General features: G+C 45.3%; 1 long non-coding RNA gene and 1 pseudogene across 1 annotated transcript; one reads left to right on the top strand and one right to left on the bottom strand.

The window, feature by feature from the left end:
* Positions 1-1,433: 1,433 nt before the first annotated feature.
* LOC129146528 (uncharacterized) lies at positions 1,434-7,063 on the bottom strand. Its single transcript, XR_008553390.1, has 3 exons — positions 6,919-7,063; positions 2,642-2,811; positions 1,434-1,735 (listed from the first exon to the last, which is right to left on the bottom strand). It is a non-coding gene; the product is annotated as an uncharacterized LOC129146528 (long non-coding RNA).
* A 6,465-nt stretch (positions 7,064-13,528) lies between these two features.
* LOC119237614 (mitochondrial import inner membrane translocase subunit TIM16-like) lies at positions 13,529-15,672 on the top strand (annotated as a pseudogene).
* The last annotated feature ends 7,558 nt before the right edge of the window (positions 15,673-23,230 follow it).

Genomic DNA, 23,230 nt, shown 5'->3' with positions numbered 1-23,230 from the left:
GAATGGAGGCATCACACTCCCAGACTTCAAACTCTACTACAAAGCCATAATCACAAAAATGCATGGTATTGGAACAAGAACAGACATACAGACCAATGGAATCAAATAGAAAATCCAGAAATAAACCCACAGATTTACGGTCAACTAATCTTTGACAAAGGAGCAAAGACTATGCATTGGAGCAAAGAAAGTTTGTTCAATAAATGGTGCTGGGAAAACTGGGTCGCTACATGCAAAAGAATGAAGCTTGACCACTACCTCACACCATACACAAAAATCAACTCAAAATGGATTAAAGAACTAGACATAAGACCTGAAACCATAAAATACATAGAAGGAAATATAGGCGAAACACTACGGGATTTGCACATCAAAGACATCTTTACAGACACATCACCCAAAGCAGTGATAGTGAAGGCAAAGATAAACAGCTGGGACTACATCAAATTAAAGAGCTTCTGCACAGCAAAAGAGACAATAACAAAAACAAAGAGAAACCCCACTGACTGGGAGAACATTTTTGCACCCAACACTAATGATAAAGGACTGATCACAAAAATCTGCAAAGAGCTGATGAGACTCAGCAACAACAAAGAAAATAATCCAGTCAAAAAATGGGCAGAAGAGCTAAAAAGAAACTTCTCTGAAGAGGAAATGCAAATGGCCAACAGACATATGAAAAAATGTTCAATATCACTTGTAATCAGGGAAATGCAAATCAAAACTACCATGAGATACCATCTCACACCAGTGAGAATGGCACATATTAAAAAAACTAGCAACAACAAATGTTGGCAAGGGTGTGGAGAAAAAGGAAATCTTCTGCACTGTTGGTGGGAGTGCAAACTGGTCCAACCACTGTGGAGAGCTGTGTGGAGATTTCTGGACCTACTAAACATAGAGCTTCCATATGATCCAGCAATTCCACTCCTAGGTATTTACCCAAAGGACACAGAAACATCAATTCCAAAGAGCACCTGCACACCTATGTTTATAGCAGCACTATTTACAATAGCTAAGCTTTGGAAACAGCCCAAATGCCCAAAAATAGATGACTGGATCAAGAAGATGTGATCCATATACACCATGGAATATTACTCAGCATTCAAAAAAGATAAACACATGCAATTTGCAACAACATGGATGGCGTTGAAGGGATCATGCTCAGCGAAATAAGCCAGAAAGAAAAAGAAAAATACCGGATGGTCTCACTCATAGCAGGAATCTAGAAAACTTAAATAAGGGACCAGAAAAATGAATATAAGAAAGTGAAAATCAAAATCAACAAAAAACTATGAACCAGAGACACTTTTTGGGGGGTGGGGGGCGGGAGGGGAGGGATTGGGGTCAGAATGGGGCGTTTGCAATTGTATGGGGGAATATAAAAATAAAATTTATTATTTAAAAAAAAAAAACAAAATACAAATCAAAATATTGGTTGCCATTGTAACTCCCCATAGGTCTCTCACCCACAAGATTCTACATGTCTCGACTCCACATGTCTCCTTCCATGTCCCCCAAGTCCCTGGTGCAAGTCCAAAGCTGAGAAGCAAGCATGCCCTTCTCCTCCATGGGTCTCTCTGCTCTAAGTGTCTTATAGCTTTACCTGGCCACTCAGCTCTGCCCCTCATTAGGTGGGGCAGGGAACAGAGAACCTCTTTTTTTATGGAGGTGCCTCTGTTATATTTTGACATTCTTTTCATCTCCACTTTATTCCTTTGATCCTTTCTTCTCCCTGAAAACAAAACAAAATTTAATTTTTCTTCCCTAGACTCTAACTAAATAGCCCCATTTTGCTTACATTGTGACTTTGACCTGAGTTCAGTCACCAGCTCTAAAGTCTGCTGGCCTGGTGTTAGTAACTGGCTTGTCCATAACCTCCATTGAGTCCCTTAATGTTTCTGACTTTCAGTTTCCTCATCTGTATGTACAATGGGCATGATAGTTGCACCTAGCTCCAAGGAGTTTGAAGGTAGATCATTCACTCTGTGACTGTTTGCTGAGGGCCTTCTGTGTACTAGGCATTGTTCTAGGAGCTAGGGACACATCAGCAGGCAAAAGGAGGGGGAAACATTTCTGCCCCAGGAAGCTAATGTTCTATCAGAGGAAGACAATGAAGAATACACAGAAGAAAATTGTGTGCAAGCATAATTGCAAAAAATAGATGATTGGACCTCCCCAGTGGCTCAGTGGGTTAAGCACTGCACTGGGAAGCTGTCCACAGCCTCCACAGCGCTGCTTGGATTCCTGGCCAGCCAGGGAGAAACCCACATGTGAGGCAGATTTCTCCTGTCTTGCCCACTGCTTCCCTCAGCAGTGCCTTCGATCTGTCTCCCTGTTCTGCTCCCTGCTCTGTCTCTGGTGGATCCTCTCACCCTCCTGCGACTCTGGCCTGTACCCCAGCTCTTGTATAAATAAAAATAAATCTTAAAAAAAAAAGAAAAAGATCAGGGTGAGGTGGCTCAAGAGGTTGGAGAGAGAGTGAAGAATGGGTTCTGGTTGCAATTTTAAACAAAATTGTGAGGGCAAGTCTTATTGAGAAAATGCTATTTCAGACAAAGCTTGAGGAGGTGGGTGTCAGACAGCCTTTCAGCTACTGGGAGAACATCCTGTTGAGGGAAGGGCCAGAGTGAGGGATTACCTGGGATAGGATGGTGCCTGGTACGTGAGGCGCCCATGTAGCCCAAGTGGGTTTTGGAGAGCAGACTAGCAGGAGAGGCAGGCAGAGAGACAGGGGCCAGAAGGATTGGTGGTGGGGTGTAGGGGGACTTGAAATTTGAGGGGGCGCAGGCAGTGGAGCTTTGGATTCTCCTGAGGGAGAGAGAAAGTAAAAAAGTTTGCAGTTTGACCCACACAGTACCTGGCCTGGCCCGGTACCCTAACCCTCAGCCCTGCTATAAGGACACCAGGGTCTGTGTGTGGCTGGGAACGTCTGGGACTGCTGAACTTCTGGCAAATACAACTCTGGTAAACAAATTTGCATGAGGGTCTTGGGGCCTCTTGGGAGAACAGAAGACCTCAGTAATAATCAATGCTATGGGAAGTGTTGTCACCTGAGGTCAGCTCCAGAAAAGACAACAAAAACTCTCAACAGGACTCACTTTGGAGCAAGGGGGAGTGTGATTACTCTGTGATTTTCTGCTTCATCTCTGTTAAAACACAGACCCTCTGCCTGGGGCTCTGGCCAATGGTGACTGCACTGGGCTGAAGAATCAGGGGAGAGGGAGGGGGCACACAGATCAGGCTCGATCTGACAGCAGCCAAAGGTGCAACACATCAGGGAGGACTGACTCAATCAATCCCCCTCGAGAAAACCTTCCCAATCCGGCCAGTCTCTCCTTCCTCCTTGGCCTGGTGCTTTGGCACAGGCTTGATCCCTTTAGAACCCTGGGATTCTTGGAAACCAGGGAGACAGGGATAGGGCAAAGGATGGAAAGGAAATGTGCATGCTGCTAATTAAATAGGAGGAGGCCTGAAGCCAATACTGTGAGAGCTAGGGACTGATACATCCTTATCGTAACCTAAGCTGCCTGAAACAGTCAAACCAGGGAAGCTGACTCTTCCTATTCTTCTGAAGAATTTAAGTCAGCCAGGCTCTCCCTTCATTATGCAGAGGTCCCCCTTCCAAACCTATGTCACAGTATCTCTAGGCTTCAGTCCTCGCGGTTGACCAGGACACAGACTGCAGGGACCTACTGAGGTTGCACAAAACTGGGAGCTGGTTCCCTGGTGAGGCGCTCACTAGCCTGGTGAGCGTGACTGGGCCTTGCAGAAGGTGAGGCTGATGCTGAGTGACAGGAGCAACCCAAGACTTGGTCAGAGCTCTGCTGCACAATCGCCTGGGAAGCGCCAACCAAACACCAAGTCAAGCCCCACCTCAGCTTATATTCTGATGTATCGGCTTGGGGGAGTGGGGACTGAGCATTGGGAGTTTAAATAACCTCCCCCCAGTGATTATTGTGCAACCATGTTTCAAACCACTGGTTTAGATCCATGATCCTCATCTTCTAGGGCCTTAGGTAGGATCCATAAAAGTTCCCAACAGGAACACATTTTAGAGTGAACAGGGTCACGGGTGATAATGACATAGGCTAAGCAGGTGCAAACTGGGTTTGTCTTGGGTTAATTTGAATGTGTCAAGTTGACAGTGTCCTGGTAGAGTCTAGTCCTGCCCAAGGTCACAACACAAAGCTAATTCATAAACCTGGACTTGAAACCCAGATCTGTACTCTTGAGTTCTCATTTACTTCTTCATCCCTCTAATTACTCAGTCTGTGAACTGGGAATAAGAATGCCTATCCTGTCAACCCTAATCTAGGGTGACCATGAGGCCACAATCCAAGTAAGTGTGCTTTAAAAGGCTGAGCAGGTCTATGAAATTGGAAGGCATTTTTATTATTGTGAGTCTGTGGTTACCACAGCGAGTCTGGTATCTACCCACCTCGAGTTAAAATGACCACAGCTATTTGAATAATAAATAACAAATGAGGTTTATTAGCTAAAATAACCTTGACAAAGTGGAAAAGCGGGGAGATGGGAATCAGACAGTCATTTAATAGAATGGAGTGTCATTCCCTGGATCCGGGCTGAGCAGGGACTGGCTCTTAGGGCAGGGAAGATAAGAATCTCAGCATGGCCCACAAGCTAAATGGGAATCAATAATGTCTCTAAAAATAATGAAGTTAGTGTGATGCATAAATAGAAGCTTGGTTTGTCTAACCATGAGATCATCCTCCCAGGCCTCTCAGATCAAATTGAAGAAGGTTAGAGATGGCCTGAAATTGAAACTGTCAAGCTGGTAGGTGGCTTTTGGGGGCTGCAGATGAAGTCCTTTCCAACTTGCAGGTTTTGCAGGTGAAAACACTGAGGCTCATCAGTGCTGAGTGAGTTACCTGACAACCAGTGATTAACTGATGGGCCCCAGCTGGGCTCAGGATCTTGTTGTATGTTGAAGTCAAATGAAATGTACTAAGAAATTAAACAGAGTATGACCATAATGCCATTATAGTATCCCCCCAAACTATCAGCAACCCTCTGTTATCATTTGTTGCTCAGTTTGTGTGCAATTTCCCCCTCTTCTGCTGAAAATATATCTTTGACTGGTTCAAAGCAAAAATTAAGCTTCTCCCCTGATCCCTACACTGCATTTGGATGATAGATCTCTTCAGTCTGTTTTCATCTTTAACAGTTTGCCTTCCTTTGTTTTATGCTATTTGTTGAAAGAAGAAAGCCTGGGTTATCTGTTCTACAGAACATGCCACATAACAGACTTAGCTGATTGATCCCTTACAGTGATTTTCAACTTGTCCCATGTTTTCTGTGGTTCCTGTATACTCAGAACATGATTGAGTTCAGGTTCAGAATTGTGGGAACTCTCCTTCAAATGTGGTGCCTCTGCCTTCCATTGCATCACACCAGAAGGCTTTGCCACATCAGGATGTGTGTGTCAGAAATATACACTGTGGTATTTAAAAGGAAACGATTGCATGTCATTTTACATTTGCCCAAATCCTTAGAATGCGCAATAACAAGAGTGAGCCGTAACATTAAAGATGGATGTCGGGCGATAGTCTATGTCTGTGTAGCTGCATCAGGTGTAACAACTCTACCACTGTGGGGTGTGGGGGCATGGAGAGGATATATGGGAAATCTATCTTCCCCACCATTTTCAGGTATGAACCTGAAATCATTACATAAAAACAAAGTCTCCTCCTCCTACCCCCTTTATAAAGTGAAACTATTGCTTTATGATAGTTCAGGGGAGGGGAAAAAATAGTTGATGAGTCAAGAAATCTCCACACAGCTCTCTCCATAGTGGTGATTTCTGGACCTACTAAACATAGAGCTTCCACATGATCCAGCAATTCCACTCCTAGGTATTTACCCAAAGGACACAGAAACATCAATTCCAAAGAGCACCTGCACCCCTATGTTTATAGCAGCACTGTTTACAATAGCTAAGCTATGGAAACAACCCAAATGCCCAAAAATAGATGACTGGATCAAGAAGATGTGGTACATACACACCATGGAATATTACTCAGCATTCAAAAAAGATAAATGCGGGCCTCCCCGGTGGCGCAGTGGTTGGGCACTGGGTTGCGAAGCTGCCCGCAGCCTCTGCAGTGCTGGGGCGCTGCTCCCCGGCCACTGGAGGAGGGTCCCACATGGCACGTAGACCTCTCCTGCCGCGCGCTGCTCCCCTCAGCAGTGTACTTCGGTCCTTCTGCCTGCTCTGCTCCCCGCTCTGGCTCTGGTGAATTCTCTCACCCTCCGGCGCTTCTGACTGTACCCAGTGCTTGTATAAATAAATAAATAAATCTTAAAAAAAAAAAAAAAAAGCATGCAATTTGCAGCAATGTGGATAGAGCTGGAAGGGATCATGCTCAGTGAAATAAGCCAGAAAGAAAAAGAAAAATACCGGATGGTCTCACTCATAGCAGGAATCTAGAAAACTTAAATAAGGGACCAGGAAAAAGAATAATTATAAGAAAGTGAAAATCAAAATCAACAAAAAACTATGAACCAGAGACACTCTATGGGGGGTGGGGGGTGGGGAAAGGGGTCAAAATAAGGGGGTTGGAATTGTATGTATGGGGAATATAAAAATAAAATTTAAAAAAAAGAAAAAAGTTGATGAGGAGGGGAGAGAGATGAAATAAAAATGGTCAGAGTGTTGTTGAAATCGGGCAATGGGTATATGTGGCTCGTTGTGGCTCGTTGTGGTATATTCTCTCTACTTGTGTAGTTGAGGATTTCTAAGGCAAAAATTAAATGAAGCAAAATACTGCTAAGACAGGCCCCCTGAGCAGAGGAGGCAGGCAAGGTTGGTTCCACCTAACCCAGTATTCACCCTCTGCCACTCCTCCCCACTCTTTCTCTTCCCTTGAAGAATCTTAGTTCTGTTCAGGTAGCTACCTGGCCAGGAGAGGCAGGGGCCCAGCCACAGTGAGTGCTTGTTCTTCTCCGCGGTGCCCAGCAAGAGCCCTGGCTGCATGAATGAGAAACCCGTACAAAACGCTCAACAGAAGAAATGCTAAAAAAAGGCCCCTGGTGCTCTCTATGGTCTTTAATCTTCACAACAATGAGAACCTTATCATCCCACTTCATAGACAAATGTGATGTCACAGGTGTCCCGTTGCCGAGGCCCCACCCTCGGAAGCCTGGGTCTGTGCAGCACCAAGCTCTGTTCTCAAGCACACGTGGACACAGTGCTGGGCTGGGATTAATGCCTTTTCACTAGGTTTTCTCTCTAGGTTGACTGAACTTCACAGAAATTGGTCATTGGGGCACAGACCTTGGGAAGAGAGAAACAGAATATTTGACATTGGAATGCCACTGTCCTCTGTGGAGAGCTTTTCTTCGTTTCTGATGGTCAGAATCTTCCAAGCGCTTGTTAAAACGCAGGTTCTAGGGAAGGGGTCTGATAATCTACATTTAAGGAATCTTAAAGCTCTTGAGGCTTCATGCCCCATTAATGCCCAGCCATTGAGGAGTGGGTCCTGGGGACACATACAGAAATGGGGCCAGTCAGGGCCTGGCAGCCCTCCCATAAAGTAACCAGCTCTGAATGTGCAGTTTGTCATATGTCCTTTACACTTTAACAAGGAGCTTTTCAAAAGCATAATACTCTATTGTTTCAGGATGCTGGTTTATGTGTCTCCAATAAAAGGTGAGAGGAGAAGGGAGAAGACTGTGTCCTGGTTAGGACATGGAGGCTTCTGGGTCAGAAAGCCTGGGGAGTGGTTCAACAGGTGTTTATTGATAATACTTTGTTAAACTCTATACTTATGCTTTGGTGTTTGTCTCTACAAATGTTTTATTTCACATCTTTGAAAGGGCTAGAAAATAATAACATTGACCTCTTTTCCCTTGTGGTTGAGCACCTACTGTGTGACATGCATTAAATGCATATCTCAAAGTCTGCTCCAACAATCTGTTCGTGGAGATCTGAGGGCCATGCTTTGAGGACCCCAGGTCACCATGTATTAGGACAAAGTGATTTCTCAATGTGTTACGTTGGGCAGTTTTCTGCCTCCCTTACTGATGTCTAAACCTTCACATTCAATGTTTCTATTCTCCTTTTACTAGGTTTCCTCTTAAAAAGCCTTCAAGGCCTGAGTGCTCCATAAAGGAGCCCTGAGTCTTCATGTTCCTTAGATCTTTCTCCCATATAATTCCAGTTTTATTTTCTGCTCAACAGCACATATAAGTTTGGTTTCAAAAATATAATGCATGTAAATGGGCGTGCATGACTTTATGTGTTCACCCTGCTTGAATAGATATTTGCATTTTAACCAGGCTGTTTTCACAAAGCAGAACTCACAGAATAATGAGCATTTCAGGCTCCCTAATGGTTGCAAGGATGTGATAGCAGGATGAGTGTTCTCCAGCCAGTCTTCTCTGGGCCTGACCCTTCTCTCTGATCCCTCTGTTCACCTCTGGCACTGCCTTTGCCACTGCCCTTGTAATAGGTCTGTTATGTCTGTCTCTATTTTTTTTTAATCTTTCACTTTTTGATTTATTTCACTTAACATAATCACCCGGAGGTCCATCCATTTTGTACCAAATTTTATTTTTTTCACAGTTGTCTGGTAGTTCACTGAATATAAAGTCCACAATTTCTTTCTCCATTCTTCTGTTGAAGGGCACTTGAGTTGGTTCCATGACTGGATAATTGTGCTGCTATGTATATAGGTACAGATAAATCTTTTCATATTAGAGTTTTCATGTTATTTGAATAAATACCTAACAGAGGTATTGCCAGGTCATATGGAATTTGCATTTGTATTTTCTTTAAAAAAAATCTCTATATCATTTTCCACAGGGGCTGTACCCAGCAGTGAATGAGACTCATTGTTCATCACAGCCCTACCAATGTCTGTCTCTTTAGCTAGATTATCAGATCCTTGAGGACAGAAGTTTTGCATTCCTCTATGCCCTGTGTGCAAAAATGTTTGATGAATGAATGCATGTTTGTTACTTGCGTATTACTGTAATCCACTCTTCTGGAACATTTTAAATATCAACTGTGTGTGCGTGTGCATGCATGCTTGTGTGTGCATGTGTGTTCCTTTCTTGGCATTTCTTCCTGATACCTTAAAATGACACTGACCTATATGGTAGCTACCACTCACACAGGCAAGTGAGAAGTTGAAATTTAACTACTCTGAATTGGCATGTAAAATACCAGACAAAAGCACTGAATTTCAATGACATTATTTTAAATATATTATGCTAATTATATTAAAACTAAATTATTTAATGCTTAATTATTTAAATTGTTCGAGTTTATTTTCTCTTACTTTACTTGATGTAGCTTCTAGAAAATTTAAAATTGCATAAGGTGGCTGAAATCACATTTCTAGTGAATAGTGTGACCTTAGAGAATTCTTGCCTTTTCCCAATCACATCTGCAAGTTTTCTTCACTTCTCTGGGAGTAAATCGCTTGAGTCTGGAAGCAGAGACTTTCTTCAAAGGGGCAAAGTCATTCCTGACAGCAGATTTTCTTCCCTTGGCCTTCAACTCCCTTGAACAGTTTCTTTCCTTCCAATTTCTCTGGTGGGAGGATGCCATCGAGTTGCAAATACCAGTGGTTCAATCCTGCTTGAGCCAAGACATCATTTCTGTCAGCGCCAGATTCTTTTGGTTCTGGTTGGCTGAGCAGGTCTTGTTCCTAAGCCCTAAAATCCCTGTTCTGGGACGACTTCATAAGTGGGGTTGACAGGCTTGAAAACCTGAGAGGAGGAGGAGAGCAACTTAAAACATACAGCTCTGCCCCAGCGCGTGTCCTTGGGTGCAGCTCGGGTGACTGCCAGGAGCAGGCAGGCGCGGCTTCTTGACCTGAGTGCTGGTTATGTGGAGAGGGTCACTTTGAGATGAGTCACCCGACGCTACAGCTGTGATTTGCTCTCTTTTCTTTAGGTATGTTTAAGCTTTATAATTTTGTTTAATATAGTAAGACAAATAGATTAAGAGCAAGAGTCGCAAAAAATATATTAAGGAGAAAGTCTTGTGAAAATGTCTGTAGGATGGAATATTTAAAAATATCTTCCATTGCTTTACTTTTTAAATATGTCGAATATAAGTAAAATAAATACAGATTTTTTTGCAGAAGTTCTACAAGGTCTCCAGGATGTGCCTCTGGCCACGCCCTGTGTGAGCCCCGCCTCCTGAGTGTGGGTGGAGCCTATGACTTGCTTCTAACCAATGGACACAGAATGTGTGTGGTTGAGTTGGTGGTTACAGGACATAAAATGCAGCTTCGGACTATATCTCCCTTGCTGACTTGGAGGAAGCAAGATCCATGTTAGGGAGCTCCGTCTGGGAACCATGCCCCTTGGGATGTGCTTCCACAAGAGAATGAAACTTTCACTTCTAAACCATGAAAAACTGAGTTCTGCCGTCAACCTGAGAGCATGAAAGCTGATCCTTCCCCACTGGGGACTTGATTGCGCCCTGGTGAGACCTTAAATAGAAGACCCAGCCAGGCCATGCTGGGATTACTAATAGATGCAAACTGGGAAAAATTCATCCATATTGTTTTAAACTGCGAAGTTTGTGTTAGTATTATTACCTAGTAATGGAAAACCATTATAGCACTAAGGAAAAAATTGCGGCTAAGCTCCTGACCTTCCATGGGCAGTCAGTTGAATTTCCTTGAATGAAAGCACCCTAAGAGTGGGCTTTTCAGTTTGCTACCCTCCCTCATCTCTCTCTCTCTCTCTCTCTCTCTCTCATACACACACACAAACACACACACAAATGGGCCTCTCTTATAGAAGATTTAGTGTGTGAAAAGTGTTTTGAATATAACTTTTTAAAAATGAAATTAATATACATTCATTGTAGGAATTTCAGAAAATACAGATTAGCGAAGAGAATATAAAGCCACCAATTCCTTCATTTAGCATGTATTCATTTTGTAATACCCACAGCTAACCGTGATTGCCATCCATAAAAAAGGTATTGATTTTGTGTTTATAAAAATCATATTTGCTCATTGTGCAAACTTTGGAAAACAAAAATAAAATGAAGTTTAAAGTCAGTAGCAGACCCACTTACAGAGAATCTCTATTAAGATGGTGAAGTGTCATCTTCGTATACATGTGTATTAGCTTGGGCTGCACAACAAAACATCTTAGTCTAGGTGACTTAAAGAGCAGAAATTTATTTTCTCACAGTTCTGGGGACTGGAAGTTCAAGATCAGGGTGACAGCATGGTTGGGTTCTGGTGGGGCTCTCCTAGTGTTAGGGGGAAAGGATGTCCTGTGCTAATCCCATACAGGCTTTGTGGACCCCACCCCCACTCCAGACCAAAGCCATCAAGACATTGGGAAAGACAAATCCCATCACCACCAAAGGGAGGGTGGCTGGGACCTGAGGATGGAGTTAAGCAGCCAGGTTGGGTATAAAAACCAAACACATGGGCCTTGGGGGGCTCGCTATTGCTCACCTCCTGGCTTCACGGCTCCTGGCTCGCGGCCAGCTCTCAGAGTGCCATTTTGGGATTTCTGATCCGCGGATTGGGTAGGCGTCATTTAAAACTTTGTCTCCCACTTTTTTCCCTGAGCTGTATATTTTTTCATTTCCCCATTCCTTGTAAATAAACCTTTTATTAACCTTTCGCGTGTGCCTGCAGTAGAGCATTGATAAGTCCTTTTAAGCGCGCAGGCGAGGACCCACAGTCAGGCACCCCGTTTTGTATTGGGGCTGCCCTATAAAACTAGCTTATAATGACCACCTTCTTGCTGTGTCTTCACATGATGGAGAGAGTGAGGGTGACCTGTCTGGTGTCTCTTCTTATAAGAAACTAATCCTGTCCTGCTGGGGCCCCACTCTCACTGTCTCACATAAACTGAACTTCCTCCTCGTAATTCCTGCCTCCAAGTACACTTATGTTAAGCGTTCAAGCTTCAACATATGATATTTGGGGAGACACAATTCACTCCATAGCAGTATTTTTAAAATTAAAAAAAAAAATTAAGTAGGACTTTGCTCTGTTTTCGGTAAGTAATAGACATTTTCTCACATCATTTTATATTCTTCTACATAAGTTTTATTGGTTGCATAATATTCCTGCATAATAGCCCCATAATGTTTGTATAAATGTACCATTCATTGTTTAACCTATCTTGTATGGACTTTTGCATGGCTTTCAACTCTTTATCATTACACATGATATAGGAGTTAATATGCTTGTAGTTTTAAAAACTTTGTGTATATGCATGATTAATTTCTTCAGTATAAACAGAAGGCATTACGTTGAAGAATTTGTCAAAAAGAAGCCCCTGTAGATTTGCCTTTGTTCTAAGCTCTCCTAGAGTGAAGAGCAGAAAGGCAGGTGTGATTTGGAATTTGGACGTCCCTGTAGCTTTAGGCATCTTATGACTCGAGGAAGTAGTGTTATCAGGGAGCCAAGTTGTTAACCAGGAGGCTCTGTCATAAGGAGATACTTCCAGAAGCTTTATGCATGTGTTTTGTGCCTTGAGACTATGTGTGTTTGGCATAGTCTACAAACCCTCTGGAGATACAAACCTTCTTTCTGCTGATAGAATGTAAGCTGGAGTTGCTGATGATGATGTCTACCATTCAAGACCAAAAGGAAGAAGTAAGAAATGGAGAAACGATGAGTCTTAATAACATAGTTGGAATGCCTGGTTTGCTGCTGTGCTGAAGTGTTGAAGTAAATCCACCTTCCTCCCCAGAGTCCTCTGGCCCCCCTCCAGCCCTTTGTTTTTAAAGCAAATTTGAATCGCATTCCTATTTTACTGGCAACCAAAAAGGTCCCGAATATGAAACCTTCACATTTAACTGGGACTTTCCCTGTATCTCAGTATAAAGCTCCTGTGAGATTTTCTACAGAACCTTTCAACCAGAGCTCATGTGACATCTGTGACCTAGAACCAAAGGAGCCTGTGTATGAATTTCCAATCTAATCACCATAGTGAGGGGCCTCCCCAGTGGTGCAAAGTGTTAAGACATAGCACTATGAAGCTATCTGCAAACACTGCAGCATGTATCCCCAGCCAGGAAGCTACCCACCTGGTGCAGCAGACCTCTCCTGTCTCACCTGCTGCTCCCTGCAGCAGCGTATTTCGGTCAATCCACCTGTTCTCTTCCCCACTCTGTCTCTGGCGAATTCTCTCACTCCCCACACCTCTGGCCTATACCCCAGGTCTTATATGCATAAATAAATCTTTAAAAAAAAGTAATCACTATAGGGCCTCCCCGGTGGCACAGCGGTTGAGCGCTGGGCTGCGAAGCTGCCCGCAGCCTCTGCAGCGCTGGGTCTATCCCCGGCTACGGGGTGAGGGTCCCACATAGTGTTCAGACCTCTCCTGCCGCCTGCTACTCCCTTCAGCAGTGTACTTTGTCAGTCTGCCTGTTCTACTCCCCACTCTGGCTCTAGTGAATTCTCTCACCCTCCCGTGCCTCTGTACCCAGTGCTTATGTATAAATAAATAAATCTTAAAAAAAAAAAAGTAATCACTATAATCAGAGGAAGAGTAGGCCCCCCACTTAGTGATGAGAGAAGCAGAGAGAACAATTGTTCAAAGGTAGGTGAGGGTGGGAGAAGAACAAGTGTGTAGAGCAGAGCTGGCTGGGTTTGCCCTTGCTCTTCTCGCTCAAGCACGTGGAAGAAGGAGACAAGGACAGGCCGTGCCTATGTATACTTGACTTAGAACTCAAGGAGTGTTCGAACATACCTTTGGGGACTTGTAATGGCAGGAATGGGCACAGGGCAGGTTCTCTATGACCCGAGCAGACGGGGTAAAGGAGGAGAGAGTCCTGGAGCCCTCAGAGGCTTTTCAGGCTTTTATTGGGATTTCCCAGGTACACGGCAGGCAGAGGTGCCGGGGGAACAGAAGGCTGGCAGGCCTCCCAGTCCTCGGCAAGTCTTCACTCCTTCTGGGCTCTCCGGGGTTCTCTCGTGGCCTCTGCCTCTTTTGCTCTGCTGTTCCGTTCTCTCTTCACTCTGGTTCTGCTTCTACTGTTCGCTCTGTTCTCCTGGCGTCCCCGTGACGCCACCCTTATAAGCCCAGTCTCTCAGCACAGGTGTATCCACTTACACATGCCTGCACCCCACTCCAGGTGCCCGCCATCAGGCATGCATTCAGGACCACAAGGATCCATCCTAATGGTGGGAGGGCAGAAAAGCCTGATACTTTTTCACTTACCCTACAGGACTACACCCCTCAGGATCTGAGAATTAGACCCAAACCTCTACCCATGCCCTGTCCCTGTGGGTTGGAAGAGGGTCATTAACTCTGCTTGGCCAACGAGCAGATGGGCCAGGATCATCAGATGTTCTCATGGTCTGGCCATCTTGTCTTACCCTCAGAACTGGCTGCCTCTTCTGAAGATCCTGTGACTCTGGTGACTCTGTTTTTCAGTCCTCCTACTTTCTTGTCTTGTCTCCTTCCCCCACTCTGTGTGTCCCTCACCAAGTAAACACTAACTCAGGCTGTCAGCCATTGCCCACCAGGGACCGTCTCTTTGGGTCAGAGTTTTTGCCCGGCCTCCTTGTGAACTGGGTTCCCGCATGCCTACAGATGGTGGTTTGGGGCTCATAGGTCTGATGGGACTGTGGTCTGGGTGGTGATGAGAGGTTCTCACATGATGCAAGTTATGGTACAAAATGGGACTGAGTCTGAGTTTTTTCCCTCAGGGCAGAAAATCCTGAGGTTCCAGAGCCCTTGACTTGCTTCCTCTTTCCCACCCCAGGCTGAAAACATATTTATACCTAATTATGTCTCCGTGAGAACCTCGCTCTCTGTTGAAACATCAGAGCATCTGACACTGAACTACTCTTCTCTGACATTTTTTTTCTCCTCCCTACTCCCCTCCTTTAAAAGTGATCCCTAATGTGTGAGCCAGGCTACAAGTGTTTCCTATTACTCTCATCCCCCTTCAGCCATCAAAAGCAGCCCCATCCTGAAGGTCCGCTCCCAGTCAGTGGTGTTCATCACAACTGCCATATGAGGGCTCGGAGGAAGGCAGCCTGCGCCCCAGACCTCCACCAGTCATGACAAGATGCAGGAGGAGTCCCAACCTGGCCATTCTTCCTCAAGTTGGAAAAAGAATTCGCCTTTTTGAGCTGCCTTCCAAGTTTTGTTTGCAAAACTGTTTCTCAAAGGTGATCCCCCAATCAGCATCATCAGGAGGGCACCCTGTTAGAAAGGCACATCCTGCGACCTTGGGGTCAGGAAGCTGGAGCCCTCGCCCTCCAGGCAGAGTGGGCACGTGGCCAGGTACCTGGTCCAGCTCATTGTGATGGGGGTGCAGGTGGTGGGCAGGGCCTTTTCCTGTGCCCTGCAGCAGGAATTTGAGCCTATGGACTGGCAGCTGATTCCTGGGGACACGCCAGACACCTGCAGCCACCTCCAATCTCTCAGGTCTCAGCCTCTAGGAGGCCCAACAGATTCCCAGTGTTTCCAGGCTGTGACCCAAGAAAATCCAGAAGAACTGCAAACCCCTGTTGAAGGTGAGTGGTAAATCCGTGGGTGGCCTTTTCTACCTGAAATCAAGCGTGGTCCAAGTGAAGGAGACCTAATGAGGAATTCAGATCCCAGGCCCAGGAGGACAGAGAAAGAACCCAGCCTATGACCTCTAAGATTCTCCCAGCCTGCTCTGCTCTGCCCTATCCCATCTTATTTATAGTTTGGTAATTGATGTTTTTCTGCAGAGAGAAAAGAAAGGCATATTCTCAGTTTCCACCCAACCTACTAGATCAGAAGCTCCAGCAATGTGTGTTTGAACAAGTCCTCCAGTGACTCCAATGCTTGGCAGAGACTGAGAAGTAGTGGCTGAGAGAACAGCATCTTAAGTTGTTTGTACAGTAAAAACGAGTACAGCGGCTGACCTTAACTAAGGTTGTCCAGCTCAGTGTTGGCTCCCGGTTAAGCACTTTATGTGCTTTACCTAGGCCAGAGGCTTTTACCTTAAAAATTTAGAACAGCGAAGACATTAGAACAATGAGGGCTTTTTTTAAATTATTGATGCTTGGGCCCAACTCCAGAAAAACAGAATCAAATGGCCTGATGGAGATCCTGAAAATAGGTTATTTTTAAACACTCCCCTGGTGATTCTGATTTACAGGGACAAGCGAAAACACACCTCTAGCCCCTCTCTGACATTTGTAGCATGTAGCTGCCCCTCCAACCATGATTTCTATCCCAGTAAGATGTGGATGATGATTCCTACCCTTTTTCCTGCCAAGACTGTTATGTGGAATAAATGAAATAAAAAATGTGAAATCTTATAACTACTCTTAAAATTGTGAACAAGATGAACTTGAATGCCCAGTTCAAGTACAGAGAGAAACCCAGCAATTTTCTCAGATTGGGGTTAGGCAGTGTTGGGGGGACTCCCCTCTCCTAACTCACTCTGGCTCTGCCTTTCTGTTTAGATTTACATCTCCCTCTTTGCATACCACACAAGACCCACTCTACCCAACCATCTTCTCCCCAAACTTCCAGCGACTCAAGCTCAATGCTGTGTAGCAGACTCTGCATAAAGATCAGGACAACTTGGAAGACTCATGGTGGAGGAGCAAACACCTTAACACTGCTCCGAAGAGTCTGTACATCATTCCCACATCTGGGGGCGGTGCGCCCTTCTGTCCTCCTCTCCTCTTGGCCTCCAGGTACCTGCCATCTCCCTACCCTTTTCCTGTCCTCTCTGGCATCTAGTCCCTGACTTACTAATTCATGACCCTCCACCTTCCACTGGCATTTTGCTCTCTCTTGGTCTCCTTTCTATCCCATCCTTGCCTTGTCCAGAAGGATAGCTTTTCAGAGAATTAACGTTCTCATCAAGAGGTTTGCTAAACAAGGATACTTGTCTCCCAGAAGAAGAATCTTGCCCCATGTGAACATGCTATAAAAAGTTCTGGGATGGGGCCTCCCCGGTGGCGCAGCGGTTGAGTGCCAGGTTGCGAAGCTGCCCGCAGCCTCTGCAGCGCCAGTTAGATCCCTGGCTGCAGGGCAAGGGTCCCACATGGCGCGCAGACCTCTCCTGCCGCCTGCTGCTCCCCTCAGCAGTGTACTTCGGTCCTTCTGCCTGTTCTGCTCCCCGCTCTGGCTCTGGTGAATTCTCTCACCCTCCTGTGCTTCTGACTGTACCCAGTGCTTGTATAAATAAATAAATAAATAAATCTTTAAAAAAAAAAAAAAAGTTCTGGGAACATGACCCCTCCCTGCTGTAGCAGACAAGAGAGTAAAGCCCCCTGCATAGATTTGAAGTGTGAAACAGCTATGCAAAATCAGATGCCTGCAGCAAAGTCAGTCTTTTCACCTTCACTAACCTCACCAGCTTTTACATCTCCACAGTAAATTATGAAGGAATTTCCTTTGTGCATAGGTATCCTTTGTGCATAGGTATCATCAACATATCTGTAGGTCAAAACAACTTAGAACCAGAAGCCCCCCACAAGATTAATTGCATTTTTATTGTCAATGATTCACTGTTCCTACCTATATAAACTAAACTCAAACTTGTGGTTATTAAAATAGTTCTCACAGAGTAAAATCTCTTGGACTGCTTTCTGGGTTGTTGCTTTTGTGTTTTTTTTTTTTTTAAAGATTTATCTATTTATGCATACAAGAAACTGGGGTACAGGCCAGAGGTGCGGGGTGGGGGGAGGATTCACCAGAGACCAAGTAGAAAACAGGTGGATGGACTGAAATATACTGCTGAGGGGAGCAGCGGGAGAGTCAGGAGAGGTCTGCTGCGCCATGTGGGTAGCTCCCTGGCCGGGGATTGAACTCATGCTGCAGTGGCTGCAGATAGCTTCATAGAGCTGAGACTTAACCCCATAAGCCACCAGGGAGGCCCTGCTTCCAGGGTTTGAATCCTCACTTTCATTATCTAGTAAACTTGTTATAGGACAGGGAGAGGGGCAGCCCAAACCCCGCAAACCTGCCTATTCTAAATGGGTTCGGCCATCCGCCGCATCAACACAAAACATATGAGACTTTAATGGGAAGGAACTTTAATAAAACTAGGAAACAATACAGGTAAGGCAAAGAGTCTAGTTTCTAAATCAAGCACCCAAAGTTACCCGTCCCCTCGTGGGTAAAAGTCCATCCATATGGGATCGGCCCAGAACAAGGCCCCAAAGCCTGCCACAAGTCTAAAGCATCTTCCAGTGGGGACCCACAGAAAAGGGTCACAAACAACCGGACAAGCCCGGAAGGAAAAGAGCAAAATCAACATCAAGATAAAAGCTGCCATTGTCACCTCCCCATGGGTCTCACCCACATCTGTGTCACCCAGTCCACGACCAAAAGACAAGCGCAGTTTCTTTATGTGTCTCTAGGCTCCGTGCGCCTCCTCCAGGTCTTCTGGCTCCATCCTGCTTCCTTCCTCAGTCTCTTCTTCATCTTCTCCTCTTCCTGCTCAGCTCCACCCTCCCTTGGGTGGGGCAGGGAACCTGGAACCTCCCCCTTTCCTGGGGACCACCCTGTTACAAACTCTTTAACTGTCATTGAGATTTTATGTCCAGATAACACCCAGTTTTTTCCTTTTTATTTTTCTTCTCCCCACCACTTAAGCAGCACTACTAACAGCACTGACTTTGGAAGTAGGTGATCTGGGTTCATATCTTAGATTTCCCCCTTGCTGGCAGCTGAACTTACGGGTTATCTCATTCCTTGCTACTCTAACTCTGGTCCACAAACCAGCTGCAACAGCACCGATTGAGAGCTTATCACAAGATGCAGAAACACAAGACAACCCTAACCCTACTGAATAAGGATCTGCCTTTTAACAAGACCTCCATGAGAATAATGTGCTCATTAAAGTCTTAGAAGCCTGTTATAATCTCTCTGAGCCTTAGTTTCCTCATGTGTGAAATGGAGCTATCTCACTGGGAAGGGTGCCTATGAAAATTATAGGAAATAATGTATACAGAGCATAAGCATGATGACTTGGAGAGACTTCAACAAATGATGGCTTCTATTTTATTAGTTTTTAACTGTAATAGTTCTATGCCTGCTAGGGATTGTTGTTCTAGACAAAAACAAATTTTCAGGAAGCTGTGACCCTCAGGGTATAGTGATTGCTCTGTGCTGGGCTGGGTGTAGAGGAGCGGGGAAAGCAGGCTCTGAGGTTTCAGAACTTCAGAGATCTGAAGAGGGAGGGGAGAGATCAACCTGGTCCCTGCAAAGCCAAAGACTGAGGTTTGCTATTTAGGTTCTGCAAACTCAAGTCTGAGTGACTAAGGGGAGAGGGGAGGAACAAATAACCACTGGATCAGTGCATTGCATCCTCTTGGCGTGACATGTTTAGACATGGCAAGAAATTGAAAACATTATTTGCATGTTAAAAATGGATATAGAGAGAGTACATACAGTATAGTTCCATTTATAGTGCATTCTAGAACAGACAAAACTAAACTAAGAACATAGAAATCAAAATATCAGTTGCCCTTGGGAGGGTAGGGGGGATTGGCTGGAAAGGGGAAATTTCCAGGAGAATAGAAATGCTCTGGATCTTGCTTATGATGGTTGTTTTGTTAGTCAAAGCACATTCAAGTATACACTGCATGTATTTAAGTAAATCTGCCTGTTCTGCTCCCTATTCTGTCTCTAATGAATCCTATCACCCCCACCCCCCTAGCATCTCTGGCCTACACTCCAGTTCTTCTATGCCAAAAAGAAGATCCACTGCAATAATTAGCCAAATTTAATTAATTTAATTCATGTGAAATAGAAGTTTGTTTCTGTTTCTCCCTTCTGAATGAAGGGAGACCCTCTCTGCCCTCCATTTTCTTAGTCTGGAAATAAATCAGACTCCCAGCAATGAAGGACCTCTAATTCAAGACAGGGAACTAACACTGATACCAGGCAAACTGGGATGCCCAGGGACCTCAAATTGTTAAGGGAAAAATTCATGTTGCCTCTACTAAAGTTTCATGCCCATCCATGCACAGTAATCAAACTCTGTATGTGCCAAGACTTTTCATCAGTGAAAGTCTCAAATAGAGAACAGGAGAAGAGGAGTGGGGTAAAAAATACAGATCCCTTAGCAAACTCTAAAATTAACCGCCCCCTCATGGGCAAATGTTCAGCCAAACAGTCAGGGCCCAAAGTAGAACAACAAGGCCTAAGAGCAGAGCCATTAGAATGAATCTCAGGTATCTCCTGGCAGGTAGCACAAGAAAGAGGTTGAGTAGGGCCCAAAGGGCTGGGTGAAAAAGGGAGAATTAAACTTCAAACTGTACCACCAGGCTGAATCTACCACAAGGTCAAGATAGCGACTGCCCTAGTCTCTCAAGACAGCAGGATCATGTCACTTGCCAGAGAGCTAAAGTCGAAAAAAGAGCAAGGGCACTGACGTGTTTGGTGTTTTAAGTCTAACATGACCACTCAGCTGCACCCCTAGATCCCAGCAACCCCCTCGCCCTCCCTGCACAGAACTGGGGAGTAAGAGAGATGGCATTTGTTCCCGGGGCCTCCGTGGCTATGCCTCCTCACACAACCTCAACACAGCCACTCCTTATACCTCTGCCCAAAGCCCAACCTTAGCTCGTCACCTACCATCTGGGGTCATTGGAGACAAAGCCAAAAACCAGTATGGACAGAAGCAGGGGTGAAAATCCTCTATTAGCCATCCCTAGAGGTCTGGGGGCCGAATGTCTAGCAGTACTGCACTCTGGTTCCCGTGCCTCAGTGAGAAGGGGTTTAGAGTCACCCACTCAAATAGTTTCACTTACCATCCTCATGTCCCAGGTCACATGGCCCGTGACTTCTTTTTGCTCCCAAATATTATGCCATAGCTCACACTGGGCTTATGGTGGGAAACTGGCTGTCCTCAGAAGCCCTGTGGTGGGAATAACTCTCCAGGAATGTTTTACACATCCTTGGGCGCAGTGCTCGGCCTTTTCTAGGTTAGAGCTTTGTCCCCATAAACTTGGACTTTGACAATTACCATCAATCTGGACTATCTTCAGTGGCTGCACCTTGGCCCGAAAAGGAGCTCTGAGTCCCTGCCTTCCCTTAGCCCATGTCCTGGACCATCTCCCCTGGCTACCCTTAGCCCGTGTCCTGGACCATCTCCCCTGCCCACCCTTAGCCCGTGTCCTGGACCATCTCCCCTGCCCACCCTTAGGCCGTGTCCTGGACCATCTCCCCTGCCCACCCTTAGACCATGTCCTGGAACATCTCTCCTGTCCACCCTTAGACCATGTCCTGGACCCTCTCCCCTGGCCTCCCTTATCCCATATCCTGGACCATCTCCCAACCCCTGAATACACTGGAGGCTATACTTTAACTTAACACAGACCATTCTCCACATGCTTCCATCCTGAAACCACTCACTTAGCTTGTTTTCAATGTGAGTCTTGACCCAAAAAAAGAAAGTTTTCTCCTCTTTAAATCTTTAATTCCTATCTCAGAATTAACCTTTTTCTCAGAGATTGGGCAGTGGATGGCTAGTCTTTCAGGGGAAATCATACTTCCACCTTCAGCGGGAAAAACCCCAGAGGACAGGTAGATTATTCAGGCTAGACACACACATGCACACGCACACGCACACGCACACACACATGCACACTCCAGTCCACAAAGAGAAAATGTGGCCTTCAATGGTTAATGACAGAGCAGAGCCGACACTAGAACATAGATCTCCTGCCTTCCAGGCCAACTCTAGTTTCTTTGATTGGGGCTGAAATACTCTGCTTGGATTCCACTGCACACTCTGGCAAGCCACTTAATGTCTCTGCAGCTTAGCTTCTTGACAGTAATTGGGGACGATAATAGTTACCTACTTCATAGGGATATTCAGTGGCTCAATTAGTAAAAGCTTCTACAGTGCTCGAGTCCCATTATTAGTTGTAATGGAGTATGTCTGTCGGTATTGGCCGAGCTGTTGGCTGGGTGGAAAATGTTTTTTCCAAGGAGGAACCATAAAAACCAAACTCCAGGGACTTGGGAAAAGAGAAACAAAAAGCCTTGGTATTTCCAAGCCCTCCTTATCATTGGACTATTAAGGCAAGATGTTGGTGTGAAGTACTCGAGTGAGAAATTTCTGCCTCTCAAGGTATACTCTGGGTTTATGGCCATGGACAGACAAAAGTGCTTGCATTGCCTGGATTCACAGACATAAAATTAGGACAAAAAGGAAATGGAGGGGTGGGGAGAGGCAGGCTAGCTCAGGTGCTTAGAAATAAAGTCGCTTAGAGTTGTCCAGGTAAAATTTATACCCAGTGTTTGGAAGTAGCTCTCTGTCTTAAGTTAAGATACGGGGTAAGCACTGAGTGCTTGCAGAGGTAAAACAGAGTGGAGATTTTCCAAGCCTAGGGGCTGTTCAAGATACAGGTAGTTTCTCTCACATGCTACACAGTCCAGAGGTGGTATTCAAGGCTAGTCAGATCACTGCTTGTGAGATTCTTTCTCACCATCTCCCATGGGTAGAGAGGGGAAATGAACTGTTCCTGGACAGAATTGAGGGGCATCCCGGGACCCCCAGACCTGCATGCTCTAAATGGATTCTGCTACCTGCTGCATAAAGGCAAAGGGTACTCTTAATGGATAAGAGTCTCAATAGAAAGGAACTTTAATAGAGTTAGTGTACATAGCATAGAGAGAGAAGAAAGGAAAATAGTTTCCCACACCAAAGTTACCCAGACCCTCACGGGTAAATGTCCAGCCAATCAGGGTTAGCCAAAGTAGGGCCGCTGAGGCCTGAAAGCTTGTCACAAGTCTAAGGCACTTTCTGGCAGGGAACCATAGGAAAGGGACAGAAGGAGCCAGGCAAGTTTGGAAGCAAAGAAGCAAAACCAAAGTACATGTCAGGAATAAGGCTGCCATTGTTAGCCTCCCCTTGGGTCTCCTTCCATGTCCCCAAAGTCCCTGGTATAAGTCCCAGGCCAAGATGCAAACGCGGCTGCTTCTTCACACATCTCTCTGCTCAACATGCCTCCTCCAAGTCTTCTCTCCCAAGTCATCACTCCCAGGACCTTTTCAACTTCTCCTGGCTGCTCAGCTCCATCCATCATTGGGTGGGACAGAAAGCATGGAACCACCCCTTTTTAGATTACACTGTTACAGAACGATAATAGAGGCACACATTGATTTTTTCCTAAGGACAGACCTATATTTACCTATATTACCTTTCTCTTTCCCCTTGGCTAGAACTTATTCTAGTGGCTGTACCAAACTGCAAGGGGAACTGGGAAATGTAGTCTTTGCCTGGAAAGTTTTTACACCAAAAGGAGGAGAGGCT

Source organism: Talpa occidentalis, unplaced genomic scaffold, assembly GCF_014898055.3.
Source record: "Talpa occidentalis isolate TD23 unplaced genomic scaffold, MPIMG_talOcc4v2.1 talOcc4.10, whole genome shotgun sequence".
Lineage (NCBI taxonomy): Eukaryota > Metazoa > Chordata > Mammalia > Eulipotyphla > Talpidae > Talpa > Talpa occidentalis.
This window is presented reverse-complemented; position numbering and strand designations above follow the sequence as displayed.